This window comes from Macaca thibetana, chromosome 3 (genome assembly GCF_024542745.1).
Source record: "Macaca thibetana thibetana isolate TM-01 chromosome 3, ASM2454274v1, whole genome shotgun sequence".
Taxonomy (NCBI): domain Eukaryota; kingdom Metazoa; phylum Chordata; class Mammalia; order Primates; family Cercopithecidae; genus Macaca; species Macaca thibetana.
Genome location: NC_065580.1, coordinates 77,905,821 through 77,931,457, shown reverse-complemented (window position 1 = coordinate 77,931,457; position 25,637 = coordinate 77,905,821). Strand labels below are relative to the sequence as shown.

General features: G+C 37.4%; 1 protein-coding gene and 1 long non-coding RNA gene across 2 annotated transcripts in view; one reads left to right on the top strand and one right to left on the bottom strand.

The window, feature by feature from the left end:
- UMAD1 (UBAP1-MVB12-associated (UMA) domain containing 1) overlaps nucleotides 1-25,637 on the bottom strand; it is a 559,686-nt gene that overhangs the window by 236,198 nt on the left and 297,851 nt on the right. The window lies entirely within an intron of this gene.
- On the top strand, nucleotides 4,191-11,713 carry LOC126949978 (uncharacterized). Its single transcript, XR_007724018.1, has 3 exons — nucleotides 4,191-5,116; nucleotides 9,692-9,770; nucleotides 11,378-11,713. It is a non-coding gene; the product is annotated as an uncharacterized LOC126949978 (long non-coding RNA).

The window sequence follows — 25,637 nt, the reverse complement described above, 5'->3', positions numbered from 1 at the left end:
ATAAATTTAATGTGACCTAAGTATGTAAAGTCTACAGTAGGGTTCAGTAATGTCCTAGGTCCTCACATTACTCACCACTCACTCACACCTGGAAGCAGCTTTCAGTGTGCAAGCACAGTTTATGGTCAGTGCCCTATACAGGTGTATCTTTTTTTTTTCTTTTAAATACAGGGCCTTGCTCTGTTACTCAGGCAGGAGTGCGCCTCCCACCTCAGCCTCCTAAGAAGCTGGGACTACAGGTACACACCATTACATCCAGTGAATTTTTGTGTTTTTTGGTAGAGATGGGATCTCACTATGTTACCCAGTCTGGTCTGGAACTCATTTTTTAATCTTCTGTACTGTAATTTGTTTTTTGAGATGAAGCCTTGCTCTGTCACCCAGACTGGAGTACAGTGGCATGATCTTGGCTGATTGCAAACTCTGCCTCCCAGGTTCAAGAGATTCTCTTGCCTCAGCCTCCTGAGTAGCTGGGATTACAGTTGTCCACCATTGAGCCTGGCTAATTTTTGTATTTTTAGTAGAGATGGGGTTTCATCATGTTGGCCAAGCTGGTATCAAACCCCTGACCTCAAGTGATCTGCCCACCTCGGCCTCCCAAAATGCTAGGATTACAGGCATGAGCCACTGTGCCTGGGCTATACCATATTTTTACTGTATCTTTTCTACAGTTAAATATACAAATACTGACCATTCTATTAAAACTGCACAAAGTCTTCAGTACAACAACATGCTGTATAGGTTTGTAGCCTAGGAGCAATAGGATGTATCATCTAAGTTTGCGTAAGTATGCTCTGTGAGGTTCACACAGTAATGAAATTGTCTAATGGTTCATTTCTCGAACGTATTCCCATTCAGAGACTAGTTGAAAATGAGGAGAGATATCAGCCAGTCTCAATAACAATGTTGTCTTGAATGCCAAAGAAGTCTGCATTAGTCCATTTTCACACTGCTATAAAGATACTCCCCGAGAATGGGTAATTTATAAACAAAGGAGGCTTAATTGACTCACAATTCCACATGACTGGGGAGGCCTCAGGAAACTTACAATCATGGTGGAAGGGGAAGCAGGCACCTTCACAAGGCAGAGAGAGAGAGAGACAGAGAGAGCAAGAGCAGGGAAAACTGCCTTATAAAACCATCAGATCAGCTGAGCACAGTGGCTCACACCTGTAATCCCAGCACTTTGGGAGGCCGAGGTGGGTGGATCATTTATGGTCAGATGTTCGAGAACAGCCTGCCCAACATGGCAAAGACCCATCTCTACAAAAAAAATACAAAAAGCTTGGCATGGTGGTACATGTCTGTAGTCCCAGCTACTCCGGAGGCTGAGGCAAGAGAATTGCTTGAACCCAGGTGGCAGAGATTACAGTAAGCTGAGATCCCGCTTACTGACAGAGCAAGAATCCATCTCAAAAAAAAAAAAAAAGCCAGCAGATCTCATTGTGAACTCACTCACTGTCATGAGAACAGAATGGGAGAACCACTCTATGATGCAGTTAGTTACCTCCACCTGGTCTCTCCCTTGACAAATGGAGATAACGGGTACTACAATTCAAGATGAGATTTGGTTGGGGATACACAGCAAGCCATATCATTCTGCCCCTGGCCCCTCTCAAATCTCATGTCTTTTCACATTTCAAAACCAATCATGCCTTCCCTCCCAACAGCCCCCAACGCCTTAACTCATTTCAGCATTAACTCAAAAGTCCACAGTCCAAAGTCTTATCTGAGATAAGGCAAGTGCAAGTCCCTTCCACCTATGAGCCTGTACAATCAAAAGCAAGTTAGTTACTTTGTAAATACAATGGTGGTACAGGCATCGGATAAATGCTCCCGTTCCAAATGGGAGAAATTGACCAAAACAAAGGGGCTACAGGTCCCATGCAAGTCGAAAATCCAGTGGGGCAGTCATTAAATATTAAACCTCCAAAATAATCTCCTTTGACTTAATGTCTCATATCACGGGCATGCTGATGCAAGGGGTGGGCTCTCATGGCCTTCTGCAGCTCCTTCATGGGCTGGCACTGAGTGTCCTTGGCTTTTCCAGGCACAGGGTGCAAGCTCTCAGTGGAGCTACCATTCTGGGTTCTGGAGGATAGTAGCCCTCATCTCACAGCTCCATTAGGCAGTGCCCCAGTGGGTACTCTTTGTGGGGGCTCCAATCCCACATTTCCCTAATGCAACACCCTAGCAGAGGTTCTCCATGAGGGCTCTGCCCCTGCAACAGACTTCTGCATGGACATCCAGATATTTCCATACATCCTGTGAAATCTAGGTGGAAGTTCCCAAACCTCAACTCTTGAATTCTGTGCACTGCAGGCCCAACACCACGTGGAAGCTGCCAAGGCTTGGGGCTTGCACCCTTGGAAGCAACAGCCCAAGCTATACCTTGGCCCTTTTTAGCCACGTCTGGAGCTGGAAAATCTGGGATGCAGGGCACCAAGTTCCGAGTCCGCACACAGCAGTGGGCACCTGGCCCTGCACAGGAAGCCATTTTTTTTCCTCTTAGGCCTCCAGGCCTGTGATGGGAGGAGCTGCCACCAAGATCTCCAATATGCCCTGGAGACATTTTCCCCATTGTTTTGGCAATTAACATTTGGCTCCTCATTACTTTATGCAAATTTCTGCAGCTGGCTAGAATTTCTTCCCAGAAAATGGGTTTTCTTTTCTATCTCTTAGTCACGTTGCAGGTTTTCTAAACCTTATGCTCTGCTTCCCTTTTAAACATAAGTTCCAATTTCAGATCTCTCTCAAGTTCAAAGTTCCACAGATTTCTAAGGCAGCGGCAAGATGCTGCCAGTCTCTTTGCTAAAGCATAGTAAGACTGACCTTTGCTCCAGTTCCCAATAAGTTCCTCATCTCCATCTGAGACCACCTCAGCCTGGACTTCATTGTCCATATCACTATCAGCATTTTGGTTAAAACCATTCAACAAGTCTCTAGGAAGTTCTAAACATTTCCACATCTTCCTGTCTTCTTCTGAGCCCTCCAAACTATTTCACCCTCTGCCCATTACCCAGTTCCAAAGTCACTTCCGTATTTTCTATATCTTTATAGTAGTACCCCACACTTCTGGTACCAATTAACTGTATGAGTCCATTTTCACACTGCTATAAAGATATCATACTACCCAAGATTGGATAATTTATAAGCAAGGGAGGTTTAATTGACTCACAGTACCACATGGCTGGATAGGTCTCAGGAAACTTAAACAGTCATGGCAGAAGAGGAAGCACACACCTTCACAGGGCAGCAGGAGAGAGAGCAAGCAAGAGCAGGGAAAACTGCCTTATAAAGTCATCAGATCTCTTGAGAACTCACTCATTAGCACAAGAACAGCATGGGGGAAACCACCCCCATGATTCAATCACCTCTCTCCTCAACACGTGGAGATTACAGTTTGAGATGAGATTTGAGTGGGGAGACAGAGCCAAAACATATCAGAGTCAGTCCTCATTCTGTGTTAACCCCTGAAAACTCAGTGCTATTAAATGTTGAAGTTGCCCTGTTTGAAACCTTCCCTTCAGCTACTATGTTTAGTAAATTGAACTAAATGAATTATCTTGCTTTCTGTTAAGTGACTCCTTTATGCTAATGATTTGTGGTGCCATATCTCTAGGCCCAACCTAAGTTTTGAGCTGCTCAACATTTACACCTGGATGTCCCACCAGCACTTCGATTTGAATGAGTGTAGTTTGAACAAGTATGGTTCCCCTGCCATGTGTTACAGATTTTTTTTTATAGTAATTTCATTGAGATATAATTTACATATCATACAATTTACCAAATTCAAGTGTACAATTCTATGACTTTTAGTGTTTTCAGGGTTGTACAACCATCACTATAATGAATTTAAAAACATTTTCATCACCCCAAAAGGAAACTCATACCATTTGCCCTATCATAGCCTAATCCCTCCACCATCCACCCACTCCCCCAGTGCTAAGCAACTATAAATCTACTTTTTGTCTCCATTCTGGACATGTCATACAAATGGAATCATAATATGTGATCTTTTGTGATTGGTTTCTTTCACTTAGCATAGCATTTTCAAAGTTCATCTGTGTTGTAACATAGCATGTTAGTGTTTCCACCCTTTTTATGGCTAAATAAGATATACCACATTTTGTTCATTCATCAATTGGTGGACATTTGGGTAGTTTTTGACATTTAGTTATAATGAGTAATGCTATTATGAAGATTTGTGTATACATTTTTATGTGTACTTGTGTTTCTATTTCTCAAGTATGTACCTAGAAGTGGAATTGCTGCATCAAATAGTAAATATGTTCAATTTTTTGAGTAACTGCCTGTTTTCCAAAGTTGCCACACCATTTTACATTCCTATCAGCAGTGTGTATGGATTCTAATTTTTCTGCATCCTCACCATCACTTGTTATTATCTGACTTTTTATTATAACTTTCCTAATGGGTATAAAGTGGTATCTCACTGTGGTTTTGTCTTACCCTGTTTCTCTTAAAGCTACCATAAGCCACCGAGTTTCCCAGAAACACTTGAATATCTCCAATCCATTTTACCATCTACTATTGCCACTAGACGTCCAAGTGCTTGTCCTCTATCACTTGAATTATTATGACAACCTTAGCTATATAACTGACCTTCTTTTTTCCACCCTCTTCCCATCGCCCAGCCAAAAAAATCGCATTAAACACCACTTGTAATATAATGTACAGCTTAAAAGCCTGAGAAGTATGGAAAGGAAAAACTTTCTGGGAAGCTTACAGTGGAAAAACCTAGCAAACATTTTAAATGAAGTGATCGAGATTAACATCAGCAATGATGTGTCCTCTAAAATAATGTGATAAAAATACCTGTGTGGTATTTTTCCTAAAACCTTTACCTCCAGGCTAATCATGAGAAAATGTCCGACAAACCCAAATTGAGGAATATTCGACAAACTTTCTGATCAGCACCCCTCAAAACTGTGAAGTTCACGAAAAACAAGGGAAGACTGAGAAGAGGAACTCAGAGTGAGGAGATTATGGAGACCATGACAACTAAATGTTTTGTGGGATCCTATGTTGACTCCTGGAAAAGAAAAAGCACATTAATGGAAAAACCAGTGAAATCTGAATGAGGACTGGCTTTCAGGTAATAATAATTTACCAGTGTTGGTTTCTTAGTTTTGACAAATGTACCATGATAATGTAAGATAATATTAAGGGAGACAAAATGGTTGAGGGCTTATATGAGAACTCTCTGTACTATCTTTGTAACTTTTCTGCACATCTAAAAACACTCCAAAAGAAAAAAAAAGTATTTTATTTAAAAATCAGCAACTTCCAGGCCGGGCGTGGTGGCTCAAGCCTGTAATCCCAGCACTTTGGGAGGCCGAGACGGGCAGATCACGAGGTCAGGAGATCGAGACCATCCTGGCTAACATGGTGAAACCCCGTCTCTACTAAAAAAATACAAAAAACTAGCCGGGCGAAGTGGCGGGCGCCTGTAGTCCCAGCTACTTGGGAGGCTGAGGCAGGAGAATGGCGTGAACCCGGGAGGCGGAGCTTGCAGTGAGCTGAGATCCGGCCACTGCACTCCAGCCTGGGCGACAGAGCATGACTCCGTCTCAAAAAAAAAAAAAAAAAAAAAAAAATCAGCAACTTCCAGAGGCTCCCTGCCGACTAGAGCAGGTCCATATTACCAACAAGTTGAAGCCCTTCACTGACTTATTCTTATTATAACTGCCCTAATGGCTATGAAGTAGCATTCTCACTGTGGTTTTGATTAGCCCTATTTCTTTTAAAGCTACCATAAGCCACCCAGTTGCCCAGAAACACTTGACTATCTCCAGTCCTTTTCACTATCTTCCATATCTAACCTCAATGTCAAATCTTGTTTCCCCTTGAAGCTACTCTCCAGCACCCAATCTGCTGTTCCCACACTGTACCCTTTAAGAAATGGGTACCACTGGGTCTGCTGTTTGCTCTAATTGGAATGTCTGTTGCTGCACTCAAAGGAAAGCATTTTCTAAGATTTTCATAACTTAGCCTGAGTTAGTTACTTTGTACTGTGTTCCCACCTTATTTTCTTTTAAGACAGGAGCCTCACTCTGTTAACCAGGCTGGAGCGCAGTGACACGATCTCAGCTCACTGCAGCCTTGACCTCCTGGGGTCAGGCGATCCTCTCACTTCAGCCCCTGCAAGTATCTGGGACCACAGGTGTGCTCCACCATGCCCGGCTAATATTTTGTATTTTTGGTAGAGACAGGGTTTTGTGATTTTTGCCCAGGCTGGTCTTGAACTCCTGAACTCAAGCAATCTGCCCGCCTTGCCTTACCAAAGTGCTGGGATTACAGGCGTGAGCCACCGTGCCCTGCCTCTTCGCGTTATATTCCTTTCTTCATTATATTTATTCATTCATATATCTCATCACATTTAATTTGATAATCCCTTTTCGGATTAAAATACATATTCTCTGAAAAATTTCAACACTAAAAGAAGAAAAATCAGAAAATAAAATCCACATTGTCTTTCCAGAGACACTGCTATCAGTGATGAACCACAATATGGTTGTCTTTAGTTGTAATTTTATAGATGTTCTTCAAATGGTCACTTTTATTTTCATCTAGAAGTGACAAAATTAAACACAACTCTGAAAGCATCTCTTCATAAGGTGAGTTAAATACTCTGAGTGATCAACTAGTATTATTACTAAATTTATAGAATTTTGAGGTTGTCTTTTGTTTTTTCTAGAGTGAAGTTGTCTTTTAAAAGTATTAATTAATTTATTTATTCATTTATTTTTTTTGAGACGGAGTCTTGCTCTGTCACCCAGGCTGGAGTGCAGTGGCCAGATCTCAGCTCACTGCAAGCTCCGCCTCCCGGGTTCATGCCATTCTCCTGCCTCAGCCTCCCGAGTAGCTGGGACTACATGTAGGCGCCTGCCACCTCGCCCAGCTAGTTTTTTTTGGTATTTTTTAGGAGAGACGGGGTTTCACCGTGTTAGCCAGGATGGTCTCGATCTCCTGACCTCGTGATCCGCCCGTCTCAGCCTCCCAAAGTGCTGGGATTACAGGCTTGAGCCACCGCACCCGGCCAAAAAGTATTAATTTAATATGCATGTTTTTGTATATAGCTTTCCAGGACTTTCTCTATATAGATGAACTATCTGTTCATAGGACCTCAATATACTATTCTGCAACATGCATTTTTTCTTAATATGTCTTGGCAATTGACATAGTCATCTCATTGTCTTTAATGGTTCCAAAATAGCCCATTGTACCAATGTTCTCTAATTTATTTAATCCTTTAATTAGCCTTCTCCACTAAGAAGAGGTCCTTATAAGTGGGGAACCTGAAGTTAAGCCTGCCTTATTGGTATTTGCCGATGTCTAACATAGTGCATGAATAAATTAGCCTATCCAGCCTAGTTTAGGAAGTCACAAAACTGAAAGGAGAGGTAATGAAGGCCTGCACCCATTGTCAGTGATGATGCTAAGCGTTAAAGAGAGTAACAACCAAGAAAGAGATCAGTGGGTTAGAAGGCAATACATTTGCTTTGGTACAAATTAAAGTATTTGATAGGTCCTTTAGTAAAGATGTCCAGAAAATATTTGGAAATGTAGGACCAGACAGATTAGAGACAAAATTTGCTTAAAATATTTAAAGTAGAAAAAGTTAGAAAAGTAGAAAAGGTAAGAGGTAAATCATCCCTTATCTGCAATCTCAAAATCAAAAATGGTTTGAAAAACATTTTCTAAGACAAAACTCATTTAGCTGCAACACCTGGTAAAAATTGTAGTGAGGGCCGGGCGCGGTGGCTCAAGCCTGTAATCCCAGCACTTTGGGAGGCTGAGACGGGCGGATCACGAGGTCAGGAGATCGAAACCATCCTGGCTAACACGGTGAAACCCCGTCTCTACTAAAAAAAAAAAAATACAAAAAACTAGCCGGGCGAGGTGGCGGGCTCCTGTAGTCCCAGCTACTCCGGAGGCTGAGGCAGGAGAATGGCGTAAACCCGGGAGGCGGAGCTTGCAGTGAGCTGAGATCCGGCCACTGCACTCCAGCCTGGACGACAGAGCGAGACTCCGTCTCAAAAAAAAAAAAAAAAAAAAAAAAAAAAAGTGCAAAAAAACTAGCCGGGCGAGGTGGCGGGCGCGTGTAGTCCCAGCTACTTGGGAGGCTGAGGCAGGAGAACCGCGTAAACCTGGGAACCGGAGCTTGCAGTGAGCTGAGATTCGGTCACTGCACTCCAGCCTCGGCGACAGAGTGAGACTCCGTCTCAAAAATTAAAAAAAAATTGTAGTGAGGCCGAGGCAGGTGGATTACCTAAGGTCAGGAGTTCGAGACCAGCCTGGCCAGTGTAGTGAAACCACATCTCTACCAAAAATACAAAAATTAGCCTGGCATGGTGGTGGATGCCTGTAGTCCCAGCTACTCAGGAAGCTGAGGCAGGAGAATTGCTTGAACCCGGGAGATGAAGGTTGCAGTGAGCCGAGATTGTGCCACTGTATACCAGCCTGGGTGACAGAGTGAGATCCTGTCTCAAAAAAAAAAAAAAAAAAAATGCAGTGAGGCTTATACAGTCTACATATTCTACTATAGTAGTCATAGTCCCTATCTCGCTTTGTGTAAACATTGATATATTTCATTGCAGAAATATTAATAGATTTGATTAAAGAGTGCTGCCCCTCTCTGTGTAAAGTGTTACAAAATATATGGTTGTTACAACCTATGACTTTGCTAAAATCCAAAAATTCAGAATTTTGAAGCATATGTGGCTTCAAAAGTTTCAAGTAAGGGATTGTGTTCCTAAATCAAAGCAGAGTGCAGAATTGAGAACATCATAAAATAAATGACAGAACCTTGGTGGACCTGCACCATTTACGGGGCAGAAGTGAGAATGAATGGGATGAGGAACAGGATCGTTGAGTTGGGAGAGGAATCACAACAGTGCCTGACAACTATTAAGTATTCAATAAATATTTGTTGACCGAAAGAATATAGTGAAAGGCAAGGAAGAGAGAGTTTCAACCATGCCAGTAATGCCAGCACTTTGAAAGGCCGAGGCAGTTGGATCACTTGAGACCAGGAGTTCAAGATCAGCCTGGGCAACATGGAAAAACCCTGCCTCTACTAAAAATACAAAAATTAGCTGGGTGTGGTGGTGCACAACTATAATCCCAGGTACTCGGGAGGCTGAGGCACGAGAATTGATTGAACTCGGGAGATGGAGGCTGCAGTGAGCCGAGATTGTGCCGCTGCAGTCCAGCCTGGGCAAGAGAGCAAAACTCTGTCAAAAAAAAAAAAAAAAAAAAAAAAAAAAAAAAATTCAAGAAATAGCGAACAATGTGTTCTGAAAGCTCAAAAACAATTGAAAAATGAGGATTAAGAATAAAAAACTGCCACTAATTCATAATATACAGCACACATTTCTAAAAAGGATTAAACTATAAAAAGGGAAACACTGGAAAAAGAAAACGGTAACTACAAAAACACCCAACCTAATATAGAAAATATAATCAGGCATTGACTTTAGCCCCAAATCTTCCTGGGAAGCTAAGAAAGGAAAGGAACAATAGGTTATAGAGTTTTAATATCCTTAAATTCACTAGGACAATCAAACGTTTTACTAACATTGAATTTTTGAAGAAATATCAAGCACAATCTAATGTAGGGAATGAATGATGAACTACAATATGGTTGTCTTTGGTTGTAATTTTACAGATGTTCTTCCAGTGTTCACTTTTATTTTCATCTGAAAGTGACAAAATTGAACACAACTCTGAAAGCCCCTCTTCATAAGGTGAGTTACGTGCTCTGAGTGATCAACTAGTATTATTACTAAATTTATAGAATTTTGAGGTTGTCTTTTGTTTTTCTAGAGTGAGGTTGTCTTTTTAAGGTATTAATTTAATATGCATTATATTATTTAACAAGCACTTGGAGTAAAACTCCTGGGCTAACTACTGGAGATACAAATAAACAAGGTCTAAAACTGCCCTATGAAATCTCAGTCAACAGCTGTCTAGTATAATCTCTAGCAATGTCTCCACTCTTACTAGCTATTTAGTATTTAACTAGTCTAAGGTTTCAAAGAAATCCACCAGCATTAACAACAAGCAAATTCTGTAGGTTCTATTTAGTGAAACTCCAATTTGGTTTCTTATTTAATTTGCATAGAATTTGATTCTGACAGGTTGCTAAAAAAATTAATAATTCTGGAACCCCAGGTTATCTTTCCTAAGAAGATGATGTTAAATCTAGAATACCAATAAAGCATGTGTTTTAAGTTACTTTCTAATAGTGATGTTGGTTTGAGGTAAGCCACTTATGTTTTTTATGACCCCATTTGACCTACAGCATGACGTTTTGAGATGGCTAATTAAGGCCAGAAGTGTAGGCCATAAACAATTTATAGTGTAATACATTCATATTGATTGCAAGGATAAAACTGTAGTTTGCATACTATTGTTTCTTTACATGTTACAGAATGTAAGTTTTAGACAAATGTGGTGGCTTTTGCATATTAAAAAATGCAGTTTCAACATGATTGTTTCTTTGGTGGGCAGATAAAGAACAACAGTGAGGTATTCAAGATGCAAAATTCAGAAAACTTCCAGTTATCAAAAAATAGTGAGGGCTGTAAGTTGAAAGAAAGGAAAATATATGAGCAGAGTGACAGTTTTGGGCAATGCCATAAATGACACTATGACTTAATTAGCCCTCTTTTCTAAGCAACTATTCATTTTTCACAGGGATTTGAAATATTACCCAGGAAAACAAGCCAATAATTTTGGCTGTGAGAATCTCATACCATAAAATGTTAAGGTACTATAGTTTATTTGATAATGGACTTAAATGAATGGTTTTGTTAAAAGATCTTAGTATCTTTTCACCTGAATCTTGAAAGATAATTAGCAGGGAGAAATCTTCTGTTGAATAATTACTAATTAAAAACTAGATAATTTAGCATTATTTTTACCTTAGCTATTCAATTAGGAAATATTTATTATTTAGATGGTAACATTTATTTTCATTAATTTAATTCTGCTTAACACAACATGATCATTTAAAGTTAAATTGTGTCAAGTAAATTTATCATAACCTTATAGAAAATCAGAAACAGTGCCACATTTCACTCAAATGTTTTAATATTTTTATTTAGCATTTGAGAGCTTTAAATATTATGAAAATATTGGAACCGATGAGAGAATACACTTTTCTTTTTAAGAGATGCATCTATTCTTTTAAGTGATCAGGGTCCCATTAAGTCAATTATTTTTTCCATATGGCTCAGAAATGTATGTCTTTGTTGGTCATGTATTTGATTGACCTTTTATGAAAGGCAGATAGTTGACCAAGGGTTGCCTCATTTTAGAATCTCCTCAGAAATGACTAAATGTTTTCCAGATGAGCATACTGTGGACCTAGTGGGGAGCTAGGAATTAGAAATCATTGCCTCTAAACCAGGGGAATTTGTGGACTATTTCTGTCGGGACTCAGTGACCTAAAGGAATTGACCTACTGAGCAATTTCTTTCAGTCTCCACCGTGTGAGTAAGTCATGAAAACAACTCAAGGTAAGACATATATATTTATGGCTGCACACGGTGGCTGAAGCCTGTAATCCCAGCACTTTGGGAGACCACAGTGGGTGGATCACCTGAGGTCAGGAGTTTGAGACCAGCCTGGCTAACATTGTGAAACCTCGTCTCTACCAAAAAATACAAAAATTAGCTGGGCGTGGTGGCACACACCTGTAATCCCAGCTACTCAGGAGGCTGAGGCAGGAGAATCGCTTGAACCCAGGAGGTGGAGGTTGACGTGAGCTGAGATCGCACCACTGCAGTCCAGCCTGGGTGACAGAGTGAGACTTTGTCTCAAAAAAAAAAAAAAAAATACACACACACACACACACACACACACACACACACACACACGCACCACTTGTTTCCATAGAATAATTTAAGGCAGCTGCAAAGGCTTCTATCTTCTTTACCAAATGTAAACTTTAGTTACCAGTGGAGGTATAAGGGGGCCATCGATTTATTACTGTGTTATTTGTCACCAGACTACTCATCTGCCAAAATTGGCACTAATATCCCACTTTATCCCTTTTTAAGGAAAATAAAAATAAATTTTAATAGGAATAAAATACATCCTATGTTGCTTTTCCTCCTTTATCTTCTATCTCATAACCTAAACGTATTATATATATGTGTGTATATACATGTGTATATACACACACACACACACACACACACACGTGTGTATATATATACATATATATATATATATATATTTTTTTTTTTGAGATGGAGTCTCATTCTGTCACCCAGGCTGGAGTGCAGTGGTGCGATCTCAACTCACTGCAACCTCCACCTCCTGGGTTCAAGCGATTCTCCTGCCTCGGCCTCCCAAGTAGCTGGGACTACAGGCATGTGCCACTACACCTGGCTAATATTTTGATTTTGTATTTTTAGTAGAGATGGGGTTTCACCATATTGGCCAGGCTGGTCTCAAACTCCTGACGTTGTGATCCACCTGCCTCGGCTTCCCAAAGTGCTGGGATTACAGGTGTGAGCCACCACGCCTTGCCCAACATACAAATTTAAGAATACATTTTAAGCAGTACAGGGAAAATAAATGATTAATATATACAAACGCTAAAACTCTACCTCAGATAATTTATTTTTCAAAAAAATAATGCTCCATTGTCTGTTATTCAAAGTTGAATGGCTGGTACTTTTAAAAAGGAAAAATAGGTCCCCGCAAAAGGGCCAAAATGCATTTGTAAAGTTCACCTAAAATAATTGGAAAATACACCAGTTATGTACACATTTATGTTTTCTTAATCGAAAGAATAGAAAGAAGTGTAAGGCACCAAATGCTTCTAGGTATGACTCCCTAAACAATCTGGAACACAACATTTAGCTTCTGTAATTTTAAAACACAGGAACTAGAGATAAGTTGTCTGATAGATGGTCTTATTGGAAATTAGATTAGGGGATTGCAGGGATTTGGAGAAAGAAACTAATGCATAATGACACCCATTTGCAACAAAAGAACACTTCAAGGGATTTATCTAAAATACATTTCAGAAATGGATGATTTGGGTTGATGCATTTGAACCTTTAAAAATTTTATGAGTTAAAATAATTAAGTCAGTGACATTTAGAAACACTGCTGCTGCCTTCTGTGTTCTCAACAGATTCTAAATTCAGCTATATATCTCTTGTGATTACAAGATATGATTACAAATAGCAATAATTGTTGCAAAACAAATTACAGAGTGACACAGGAAAACATTCCCCCTCCAACAGAGAGGGGGAGTGGATTACCTCACACATATAGCCTGCAGGTTATATAATAAAGATTGCAGGCTTTAAAATGAAAAAGAAATGTATGCCAAAATAGAATAATGATTTCATGAAAAACAAACACAGATTCTTTTGTTTAGGGGAAAACACCTAAAGAATTGATGAGAAAATTCAGGCACAAATATTTAAGTGTTTATGGATCTAGAAACTGTTTCTAAAAAGCTTATTCATTCATTTCCATAACTATTCATAGGACACAGTCATGCAAATAACAGCTTTATTCATATAGGACTTGAAAATATTACAATTATATTGCACAATATTGCACAACAAATGTACATTTGTACATATACACAATATATTACATTTTTACATTGTGTACATATAATTGTATTATAACAATGTTACATTTATATACAATACGTTACAACTTAGAAATGAGCAATTTCTACTTAGATTCAGTACCCAGACAAAAGTATTATTGTTAATTTTAACCCATACATTTTAGTAAGAAGTGGACAGAGCATTAGCATGACACATTTGAATTACTTCAGGATACATTTTTATATAAGTAACCTCCAGGAAGTTGCCACACACATAGCAATTATTGCAATAGAGATTCCAAGAAGTAGGCCAAGGGACCATTTTATTTTTGTCTGTGGCAGTTCATTCCTTTAACTCAGTTTTTCTCCATCTTTTTAAACCCTTCACTGACAAATATTAAAATCTGATGATTGAAGCTTCCCAGCTCAGCATTCTGTAACACCCTCCTCGCAGAACCTAGAAACCTAATAAAAAATTACTGATAATGAGAAGACTGAATGTACCTTATTATAATTTCTTGGTTGTCTACCTGTTCACTATACTACAAACTCCATGAGGATAGGGTGGGGAAACTGGAAGATAATGGATGGGGATGAAACAAAAAAACCTTTTCACTTTGTTTTCTTTATACTTCTTGACTTTTGAGCCATGTCGTGATGGTTAATTTTATGTGTCAACCTGGCTGGGCTAATGGATGCCCAGATAGTTTAAGACATGATTTCTGGGTGTGTCTGTGAGGGTGTTTCCAGAAGAGATTCACATTTGAATCAGTAGACTGAGTAAAGATGATCCAGCCTCACCTATGTGAGTGGACATCATCCAGTCTATTGAGTGCCAATATAAAACGGAAAGGTGGACAAAGAATGAATTTTTCTATTCTTGAGTCTGAACATCCATCTTCTTCTGTTTTCGGCCATCAAAGCTCTTGGTTCTTGGGCCTTTGGACTCCAGGACTTGCACCCCGCAGCACGCACACACACACACGCACACACACACACACACGTTCTCATACCTTCAGCTGATAGATACTTCATTGGCTCCCCTGGTTCTCAGGACATCGGAATTGGACTGAATTGCACCACTGGCTGTCCTGGTTCTTCAGCTTGCAGATGGCTCTTCCTGGGACTTCTCAGCCTCCATAATGATAAAGTCAGTTCCCGTGATAAATCCCCGTGTGTGTGTGTGTGTGTGTGTGTGTGTGTGTGTACTACTGGTTTTGCTTCTCTGGAGAACCTAATACACTTGTGAATAAATTTCCTGTTTGAAAATTAAACTAAAAAGTCTTCATGATAAAGCTTTTTTCCTGAATAGTTAGCCCTCAGGTAAACCACGTTCATTTTTCAATAGGATTCATTGTAACTGAATTGGCCACGTCCAGTCACTTTGGTCTGTTAGTATATGAAAGTATCCTGAAAACAGGGAATCAGACATTTTGTTATTCTTGAAATTATGATTATTTCTATAGTAGAAACGACTGAGAAACAAGATGAATACCAAGGACACACAGTTACTGACAAGAAGATTATAAAGCATAATATGCTAAGCAATGTTATGACAAACATTATCTCTAAAACAAGACCATCGGGGTCTTTTGGCAGTACTATTAGTCCTCCTCACCCTAATTCCTGTCAAGGTGTGGAGAATCTGGTTAAAAGAGAAATGATTATCATAAAAGAAACAAGGCACTGGGTGCAGTGGCATGCACCTGTACTTCCAGCTGCTAAGGAGGCTGAGACAGGAGCCCAGGAGTTCAAAGCTGTAGTGCACTAGGATCACACCTGTGAATAGCCACTGCACTGCAGCCTGGGCAATATAGCAAGACCTTGTCAAGGAAGGAAGGAAGAAAGGAAAGGAGGAAGGGAGGAAGGGAGGAAGGGAGGAGACGGAGGAGGCGGAGGAAAGAAACAGTGACAGTGAAAAAATTGACCAAAGCTAACTTTCAAATTATAGCAGAAAAGGTGTATAAAGAGGGAATTACATATAATTCAGGGCTTTTCCATATAGCTATTTTTTTTCTTCAAAGTAAACACCGTTAAAATTGAGCATGGAAATGAATAAACAGTGCATTGTAAATAAATACAAACAGTGAATAGTCATATAAAATCTATGCTTAACCTCATTCAGAATTGACTATATGTAAATTAAAATATTTTCAAGATTTTCATCTACTACATGGCTATAAGTAGAAATTTTATAATGCTAAGTGTTGAAGGTGTTGGGAAAACAGGCATTTTCCTATACCGTGTAGTTTATAGGGAGATAATTAGTTCAACTTTTGGAGGGCTATTGGTCAATATCTATCAAAATGTAAAATACACATAACTTTTGGCTCACAATTCCACCTAATTTATCGAAGAGATAAACTCACTCACAAGTAGCCACAGATTTATACTCAAAGATGCTCACTGCAGTATCATTTGTAAAAACAAATGGAAATACCCTACATTTCTATCAATGGGAGATATAGACATCTAATCACACACCATTCAGTTTTTTAAAATTAGGTATATACAGGCTAATAAGGAAAACTCTTCAAAATACATATTTTAGATAGGGAAAAGGCCATTAGAGGAGAGTTTATGCAGTATGATCTTATCCAGGCAAAGAGAGAGAGGCAAAAATGAACACAGAGAAACACAGCCAGATGTGGTTTATGTACAGAACATTTCCTTACGTGTGTACAGACTTTAAAGCAGCTTTCCCTAGAAAGTGAGAGTTGGAGTTTAGGGAGGTGACACATAGAGCAGGAAGATAATGGGGCAAACTGCTAAGAAGAAATTTACTCCACTTTATACTTTTTGTAATTTTTTTTTCTTGTGATAAGCCTGTTTTTTTTTTTTTCCCCAATTTTTTATTGTGGCAAAATACATATAAAATTTACCACCGTAACAATTTTTAAGCATACAGTTCAATGATATTAAATACATTCATAATTATGTGCAACTATCACCACCATCCATCTCCAAAATTCATTTCATTGTGTAAAACTGAAACTCTGTATCAATTAAGCAGTAACTCCCCATTCCCTCCCCTTTAGTCTCTGGCTACCACCTTTCTATTTTCTGTTTCTATGATTTTGACCAATCTAAGTACCTTATACAGGTGGAATCATAAAGTATTTGTCTTTTTTGGTTAGATTATTTTGCTTAGCATAATATCCTCAAAATTTATTAATGTTTCAGCATATCAGAATTTCCTTTTTTTTTTTTTTTTTTGGTCAGGGTCTTAATCTGCCACTCAGACTGGATTGAAGTGGTGTGATCATAGCTCACTACAGCTTCCGCCTCTCAGGTTCAAGCAATCCTCCCACCTTAGCTTCCCGAGTAGCTAAGACTACAGGCATATGCCACCATGTCTGGCACATTTTTGTATTTTTTGTAGACATGGGATCTCACTATGTTGCCCAGGCTCTTCTTGAACTCCTGGCCTCAAGCAATCCTCCTATCTCAGCCACTCAAAGTGTGTTGGGATTTCAGGCGTTAGCCACCACATCCAGCTCCTTTCTTTATAAGGCTGAATATTGCCTTGAATATGTATACCACATTTTCCTTACTCATTCATCTGTCCAGGACACTTGAGTTGCTTTCACATTTCAATTATTGTGAATAATGCTGCTATAAATATTGGTACACAGATAACTCTTTGAGACCATTTCAAAAAAGTGCTTTCAATTCTTTTAAGTATATACCCAGAAATGGAATTGCTGGATCATATGGTGATTCTTTTTTCTTTCTTTTCATTTTTATTTTTTTGAGACAAAGTCTCACTCTGTCACCCAGGCTGGAGTGCATTGGCACAAGCATGGCTTGTTGAAGCCTTGATCTCCTGGGCTCAAGTGATCCTTCTGCTTCAGCCGAGACTATAGGTATGCTCCATCATGCCCAACTAATTTTGGAAATTTCTTTTTGTAGAGTTGGGATCTCGCTGTGTTGCCCAGGCTGGTCATGAACTCCTAGGCTCAAGCAATCCTCCCACCATGGCCTCCCCAAGTGCTTGGATTGCAGGTGTGAGCCACCACACCTGGCTGGTAATTCTATTTTTAAATTTTTGAAGAAACGTCATACTGTTTCCCACAGTGACTTTAGCATGAGCCAGCAACATTTTTATAATAAAAAGTTAGCTTTAAAATTATTGGAAGTTCATAGAATATACATTATACTAACAAAAGAATTAATCTGGTCCAGTTCATTGTCTATGAAGTGTAAGAGTACTAGACTTCAGTCAAGAGACTTGAGATCTAATTTCAGCTTTACCATCCGGTTCGAATACCTCTCCAATTGTTCAAATTGGTAGTTAAGCTGAAAATGGCGAACAGGTGAACACTGGCCAGTTGGTAGTTGGTGCCTAGAATACTATGCTGAAAAAAAATCTGAGGGAAAGTGGGAGATTGATGAGCCACTTGTGCCAAAGGTAAAGAAGAAGTGTGTGGTTATTCATTCACGAGCAGGTCAAGCACAACATGGCCTAACCTGTCCCATCTCATGGTGACTGAAACGAGTTGCTGTATTTCTCATTGGAGAATTTTAACACATAGAGGAAGTTTGCAATTGGCTCACATGTAGAAATCTTGTTACTACGTGTTTTTCTTATCACCCAGTGCTTCTTACTATGACCATTTTCTTCCCATTTTTCAAAATACAAGTACGACTCAGCTATCTACATTAATCAGTGTTAGGTAAAAATGTCCTCGACTTAACAGTCCTCAAAACAGCCTTTGTTAGCTTCTTCTTAAAAGCTCACAAAGACAGAAAGAAATGAAAAGTCACAATACCACCACCAACAGATGGTGGAAATAATATTAATCAAGTATAGGACAGAGCAGCTGGATTGAGGACCTATGATAGCTCCATTTCATTGTATAATCAATTCGTCTCAGCTCTGAAGAAAATGCACATGCACTTTGATTGGGTGACCAATACAATGTAGTAAAGGTAGTGTCTTAATTCAGAGGCAGATAAAACCGACTGTTTATATTAGAATTTGAAATTCAAAGAGGGGAAGAGAGAGGAAACAATGAGGAAATAGGAGAAAGCCATGCTGGAAGATGAATATAGATGAGGAGGGAGTTTAAGCTCAGTAATATTGAGAACTTGAAGAACTTGGTCCCAGGAGCAGAAAGAGATGCTAAAATACCGATTCCAAGTACCATTCATTTTCCTTGGATGTATCATTTAACCAAAACTACAATCTGTCACTTTTTTGTAGGACTATGAAGACCCACATTATCTGCCATCTGTTTTAGAAATGCAGCCCACGTCACCCCGACATCTAAATGATGTTGTTCTCATCACCTCATTCTCACATCTGCCTGCTGAAATATAAGAAAAGCTTTATTTTGCTGTATCTCAGTATCATTTGTAAATGTCCTTTCTCTAACTTTCCGCTTTCTGGATAAATTCCGACTTTTCAAAAATGCCTAACTCTATCCTTTTTTCTCTGAAGGAAATAATTTGGCAACTTCAGTGGTCATCATTGAATGCAAATTGTAGCATTTCATAAATTTGCATTTCAAGGAACATGACAGTGATTAATAAAAAGAATGAGAAGTTTGGAAATCTTAGAGGGTTGTTCTTGAAACAAGAACAATCCTTCCATGCTTCCTTCCTCAATCTAAGATTTTGTGATGCTGTCTGATGAGCAAAAAAACAAAACCACCTTACCAGGTCTGACAGAGTGACTCAGAAGGGATTATTTTTTTGTTATTTTTAATGCCATAACTTAATTCTTTTATTTAAATGCTAATTGATTATCCTAGTACAACCCTCTAGTGGCAGAATAAATTTCAGTAATGATGTTGATGGCTGCAATATGATCAACTGAAGCCTCCACCACTTGGTACAGAAGGAATGGAAATGATAGGCAGCTCATTAATCATTTATTCCAGAGATGAATGTGTTCAGTTGCTGATAGGGTGCTGTAGGTGAATGCTGCCAAAATGAGAAATGTCAATTGTCAGGCCTCACGCATAATAACTGTGGAGCTATTTTTAAGCTTCTTTGAAGATTAAAGTTATGCCCTTTTTCCCTACAGTTCCATCACATATGCTTGGCAATTCTGTTCTCTGAAAATTCATTTTCACCATACTCAGATGTCTCTGCTTGAGAAAATATATACAGCTCAAAATCTAGCATATTTGAAAAGTTATCTAGAATCTGCAGAGGTCCACACACTGGAAGAGGACTCTAAATGAATAAACAAGAAGTAAAAGATGCAAACCTGGAGATATACTGAGTAACTGTTTTGGCCAGTTTTTCCCATGAGATATGTTTTATCAGGATGATACACGTTTTTAATTTTCCAGGTCCCCATAGGGAACATACATTTTCTGTATTCATGTAACACTTTCTGAAGACAGAAGTAACAAAATTCAATAAAATATATTTAAAAACAACAAAATGTTTCTAAAAGAGTAGTTGTCCCCAGATGAACTTGAAAATCTGTCCCCAGCTTACTTATCTCTAAATTGTGTCTGGTTCTTCCAGTAGAAAAAGAGAAAAAAATGTACCCTGTCTGGAGTATTCTCTTTTGAAACCCAACAGTATCTTAACGTTAATTGAAAGAGTTATACTCAATTTTCCAGAAAGCATTTAATGTATTTCAGAAAGCTGTCTATGTTTAAAGTTGCTAATCTGTCCTAAGAGTGATGTGACCATACATTCCATTTTTGAAGAATGGAAGAAAAAGATCAGAAGATTTAAAATGATAAAACATATTACTTTTTAAAGAAGTATTACTTTATCAAGAGATACTTCTCCCACATTTGTCACATTGCTGAATATGTTTGCTCCATAAATTACACATCTTCATCTATTTTGGGAACATACATGTACCATAAAGATACACATCCATAGTTGTTCAAATATTAAGTATACCTACTTAATGCATAATGAAAGTTTGCAAATTGACAAGGAAAATTTTTTTTTGACATCACACCACAGGAACTTTGTAACATTCAAATTTTTACTATTCAAATTTTAACATTCAAATTTTAGCACTATGGTGCTAAAAAGGGTACTTAGCTTTACATTTTACGGTAGCAACTTCTTATTTAACTATCATCAGCAAAATATATGGCTGCAATGTGATATAAATCTGGATAAGCATGAATTTGGACATCTATTATTTCAAACTCCAGTCTTTCTTATGTGTAAGTGGAGCTAAAATTCTTTAAATAAAAAAGATGTAAGATAAACAGTTAGCATGAATTCTTACATATGTTTCAAGTTGTGAGACATTAATCCCTCCAAATGCTCCTCCAGACTTCCCTGTCTTTGTGACTTTATATTTTAAGAGACTGATTTGATTCCTGCATCTAAATTTCTAGTTAAGAAATTATGTTAAGGCAATATGCTTTTCATAAATTGAATGATGAAAGTCTCTACTGAATTATTATTGCTGTTTCTAACGTTACATAAGTTATCCTTAATCCTAAAGCTGCCTTTTTAGCAAAGCATTTTAAAACATTGTGCCATTAATAGTAGATGAGAAGAACATTACATTTTTGAAAAATATGGAAATCTCTATTTCCTCAAATTATTTTTAATCAGAAAATAATTTTTAAAGTCCAAAATGAGAAAATTAAATAAATAGACATTTCCTGGCTTGCCAAAAGAGATGCTAAAATGATACTCTTTTTATGCAAATGCTATAGCAGTTGTAAATATTAAGCTTAATAGATTTGAGTCTGCTGAAAACTATGCTTATATCTACCTCTTCCATTACACACAACTCCTCCAAGGCAACTATAGTGCCATCAATCCTTTGACATCAGAACCTTTAACACAGCGTCCAGCACACCCTGGTACGTGTTATGTGTTTTGTTGAAGCAAAGACACACAGGCATGTTCAGAATTCATCACTTAAACCTAAATAACCTGCTATGATTGGAAATGAATTGAGCAAAGTGCACTCCAGATTAGACTGGACAATAATCATATAAATTCAGTACATAGAGGAGGACAGCTTTCCCACCACAGATCCAGAGCCAACACAGAGGAGTCAGGAAATCTCATGAGGAAGATATAGGAGAAAAAATATTGAAATAAAGTTATTAATCATGTACCCACTAAGCTCAGGGAAATCAGAATTATTTTACATATTCATTTCCCAATATGCTAAATAGAGAACATAATGTACTACTTCCAAATGTAATGAAGAATTGAGAGGACTATATCTTGTTATTCCTGTATATTACTAGTATAGAATAAGAAATCTAGAAAATGCTTTCTGAACAAATAGATCTCAATCCAAATTTTCATAATACCTTGTAGCCTGTATTTTCACCTCATAAAATAAATCCTAACACATGATTGTTTCACTGTGTTTAATAACAAGATACAAGGTCATGGATAACTTTTCTAAAAGCCAGTATATATATATACACATATATATGTGTATACGTATCTGTGTATATGTAATACATATATGGGTATATGTATATATATGTATATACATGTATATATACCTATATGTATGTGTGTATATATATGGTGTGTGTGTGTGCAAGAGACAGGAGAGATGCACATACATTTATATGTTCACATATATACGTATGTGTGTATATATACGTGTGTGTATATATATGGTGTGTGTGTGTGTGTGTGCAAGAGACAGAGATGCACATACATTTATATATTCATTATTATTGGGAAAAATCAAAGATACAGATATGAAGAAAATGTTACTCAAAATTCCACTCTTTAAAGATGGCCACTGTTAAAAGTTTCTGTATTAACCATATCCCATACAAATATATTTATATGCTAGATATACTATCCTATAACTTCCCTTTCACTTATCATTAAGAAACCTTTGTCAATGAAAATATCTATACTAATTGAATCATTTCTTAGTAACCCACTATATGCATATACAATAATTTATTCTTTTCTATTATTGGACATTTAGGTTTCCAAGTTTTTATTATAAACAATACTGTGTAGAATCATATCATAAAAATATACATCTTTGTGCACTTATGCAATCAATTCCTCAGAAAATATTCCCAGCATACTATGTCAAAGGGTATGAACCTTTTTACGGCTTCTGATTAATAGTTTACCTGTCCTCAAGACTTAAACTCTCATAAGCTGTTATCTCAGAATGTTTCCTTCCCATATCCATGAAAATGCCTATTACTTTAAATCTGTGCAGACAAGCGAAAAGTAATCTACTTTTTAATCAGCATGTTACTGATTTAGCATTTATTTAAATTTGTCAGCTGTTCTATTTTGCTTGCACAAGTCTTTGATTGATATTATCTACTGATTGTTTTTTCCTTGGCTTTGAAAATGTCCTTTATGAATTAAGGCAATTCGTCATAAATGTTGTAGTTTATCAATTTGTTTGCTTTGTAACTATTTATGATTTTTGCCATATCAAATTTTGATGATTTGGAAAAGAAGCAAAGGTGTGCCTCCTTTCGCTTTCTTCTTTTTCATTGCCATGTGCAGAACCAGTGACAACAGCATCCACATCTTATTGCTGTCTATAGTGAGAAGGATTCTAGTATTTCTCTAATAGGCATCATGATGTGTGAGACAGTGAAATAGGAGCGGAGAAAATGGAGAGAAAACATTTCCTTTGAATAACAACTAACCTAAAAAACAAGTTAGAGATCAATTTTTGAATTTTATCAAGTGCTTTGTACATCCAAAGAGCTATTGACATGGTTCTTCTTTTGGTGTATTAATACTAAATATGATTAAAATATTACCCAGTACTTAATTCTTGGAATAAACCCTTCTTTGTCATAGTGAATCATTCTCTTATATACAGAACCTACAAAGTAGTACACAGAAGCAGAAAACAGAAATTAAAAGGGCAGCTTAGGAAGTCAAGACTACTGGAATCTAAGTCTTGGCTGTATTTGCTACTCGTGTAACCTAGGACAAGTGAACTGATGTCTCTATGCCTGAATTGCCTCATTTACAGAATGGGGACAATAATGATATAACTACCCCATAGGTTTATTGCAAAAACAGGATAATGTGCTTGGCACCTAGCACATAAAAGGCATTAACAGTAATTTATATACTGCTGCATTTGATAACTAATTTTACTTGTGATTTTATCATGTTAAATTTGTGTTAATTTGGTATCTGGGTTGTTAGCTTTTAAAAACTTTGGGAGGCTTTCCTTCTGTCTCTGTACTCTGGGAGAAGTAGTATTTTATAAAAATTAATATATTTGTAAAGTGTTACCTGTTATAATCAGCAAAGAAACCTATAACATTTGCAGGTAGGAGAGAAAACTTGCAGATGATGTAATGGAAGGAGTAAGTAGTGGATAGGGGAGCTGCTATCTAGCAAGGCCTGTTTCTGTCATTGTGATGTGCGTCACTAGACTTGATACAAGATATTGACCCAAATATGTGTCTCCCACCTCTCTGATGCCTATCTGTGCAGATGTCAGAAATTGTGCCCACTAGCTTTAATTATGGCTATTCCGGGAGAGCAAGTCTCACAGTATACTTTTGAAATTACCACTACCACCCCAACATTTTAACTTAAATGAACATCAAGTGTAGCAGAATGGCAGAAAAGGAAAAAGTACACAGAATAATCCTGGATACTTTCTCCAAGTATCCAGATTAGTGAGTTCAATTTAAACCTAGTTAAATTAAGAGTTGAGAATAGATATAAAAACTTCAAGTTTTCAATAGTCAGTTGTTAAATTTGCTGTAATTTTTTCCTCTGGGTTCATTTTTATATCACGTTTAACTCCTAGGAGGTCAGTTGAAGGATTTTTGCATGCAAAAAAAAAAAAAAAAAAAACAGTAATACTCCAAATTTATCCAAATTATGGCATTTTTCTTTTGAGATAGGACTTACTTTTGTTTATTTACCCTATATTTGGAGTATTACTATTATTGGGAATTTTCATTCTTTTTTAAAAAAAATCTATTTCAGCCAACTCACACTAAGGAAATTTTCATTCTTGAGACAAATGTAGATTCTTTGTTAAAATTATACTGTATTCACTGAAAAAGTACTGATACATGAGCAATCTATGAAAATGAAGGTAACAATGCTAATCACTACCATTTATAGAGCACTATGTGACAGGGATATGGCACTTCATGTTTATTGCATCACCTAATACTCCCACACTCTATGAGGTAGGTATTTTCTGTATCTTTCTTTTTAACATATAAAGAAACTGAAGCTCAAAAAGGTCAAGTCACTTACCCAAGATCCCGAGGCTAGGATTATACTTTATGTTTCAAAGACCATGCTTTTACTACTTGCAGTCAAATGAATGACTGAAGTTGAGTCATCTAATTAAATGCAGAACTACATTCTTTTAAATACTCACTATGTGAAGCATTGACAATGGGAAGCTTTTAAAATAAGGATAAGAACCATTCTGGAAAGTGGGTTAAACTGAAAAACAGAGCCTAAAAGGAATGTTACTTCTAATATTAAGTATGAGGTCTGTCATCAAAATAAGTACCAATATTACTTCATGTGGACTATTTGTAAAGAAACCATAATTTCTTGATACAATGACTTCAACCAGATTTATTCAATCTTTTAAAAATAATAAAAACACTTATTAAACACGTCTATTGATCATGTTTAGGTAAAGTATCTTGTCGAGTTTATAAACCCAAATACCAGTGACTTAGTGATAAAAAAGAGAAAATAATTTGAATCTACCTTCATTGTCCATGCACACTAAAATGCAAAACAAACACCAGAGACATAAACTGCATGTTTGGGCTTCACAGAAAACATTTAAGAGGTTGACACATACATACAATCTTAAAAATGTCACCCTCATATATTAGGATTACAAATACGCATACTACATAATAGACTTTACATTCATGTTTTATGCTGTATTTCCAAAACTTGTAACTATTTCAGATAAATTCAATAATTTTATATTTTACTTTAATGAGAAATGAAAATGTACATAAGAGTCTGACATTACTTAAAGCTGACTTTCATATTTAGGACACAGTAAATTTGAAAGGAACACTTCAAATGAAATATTAAAGGTAAAGGGTATATGTTAATAAAA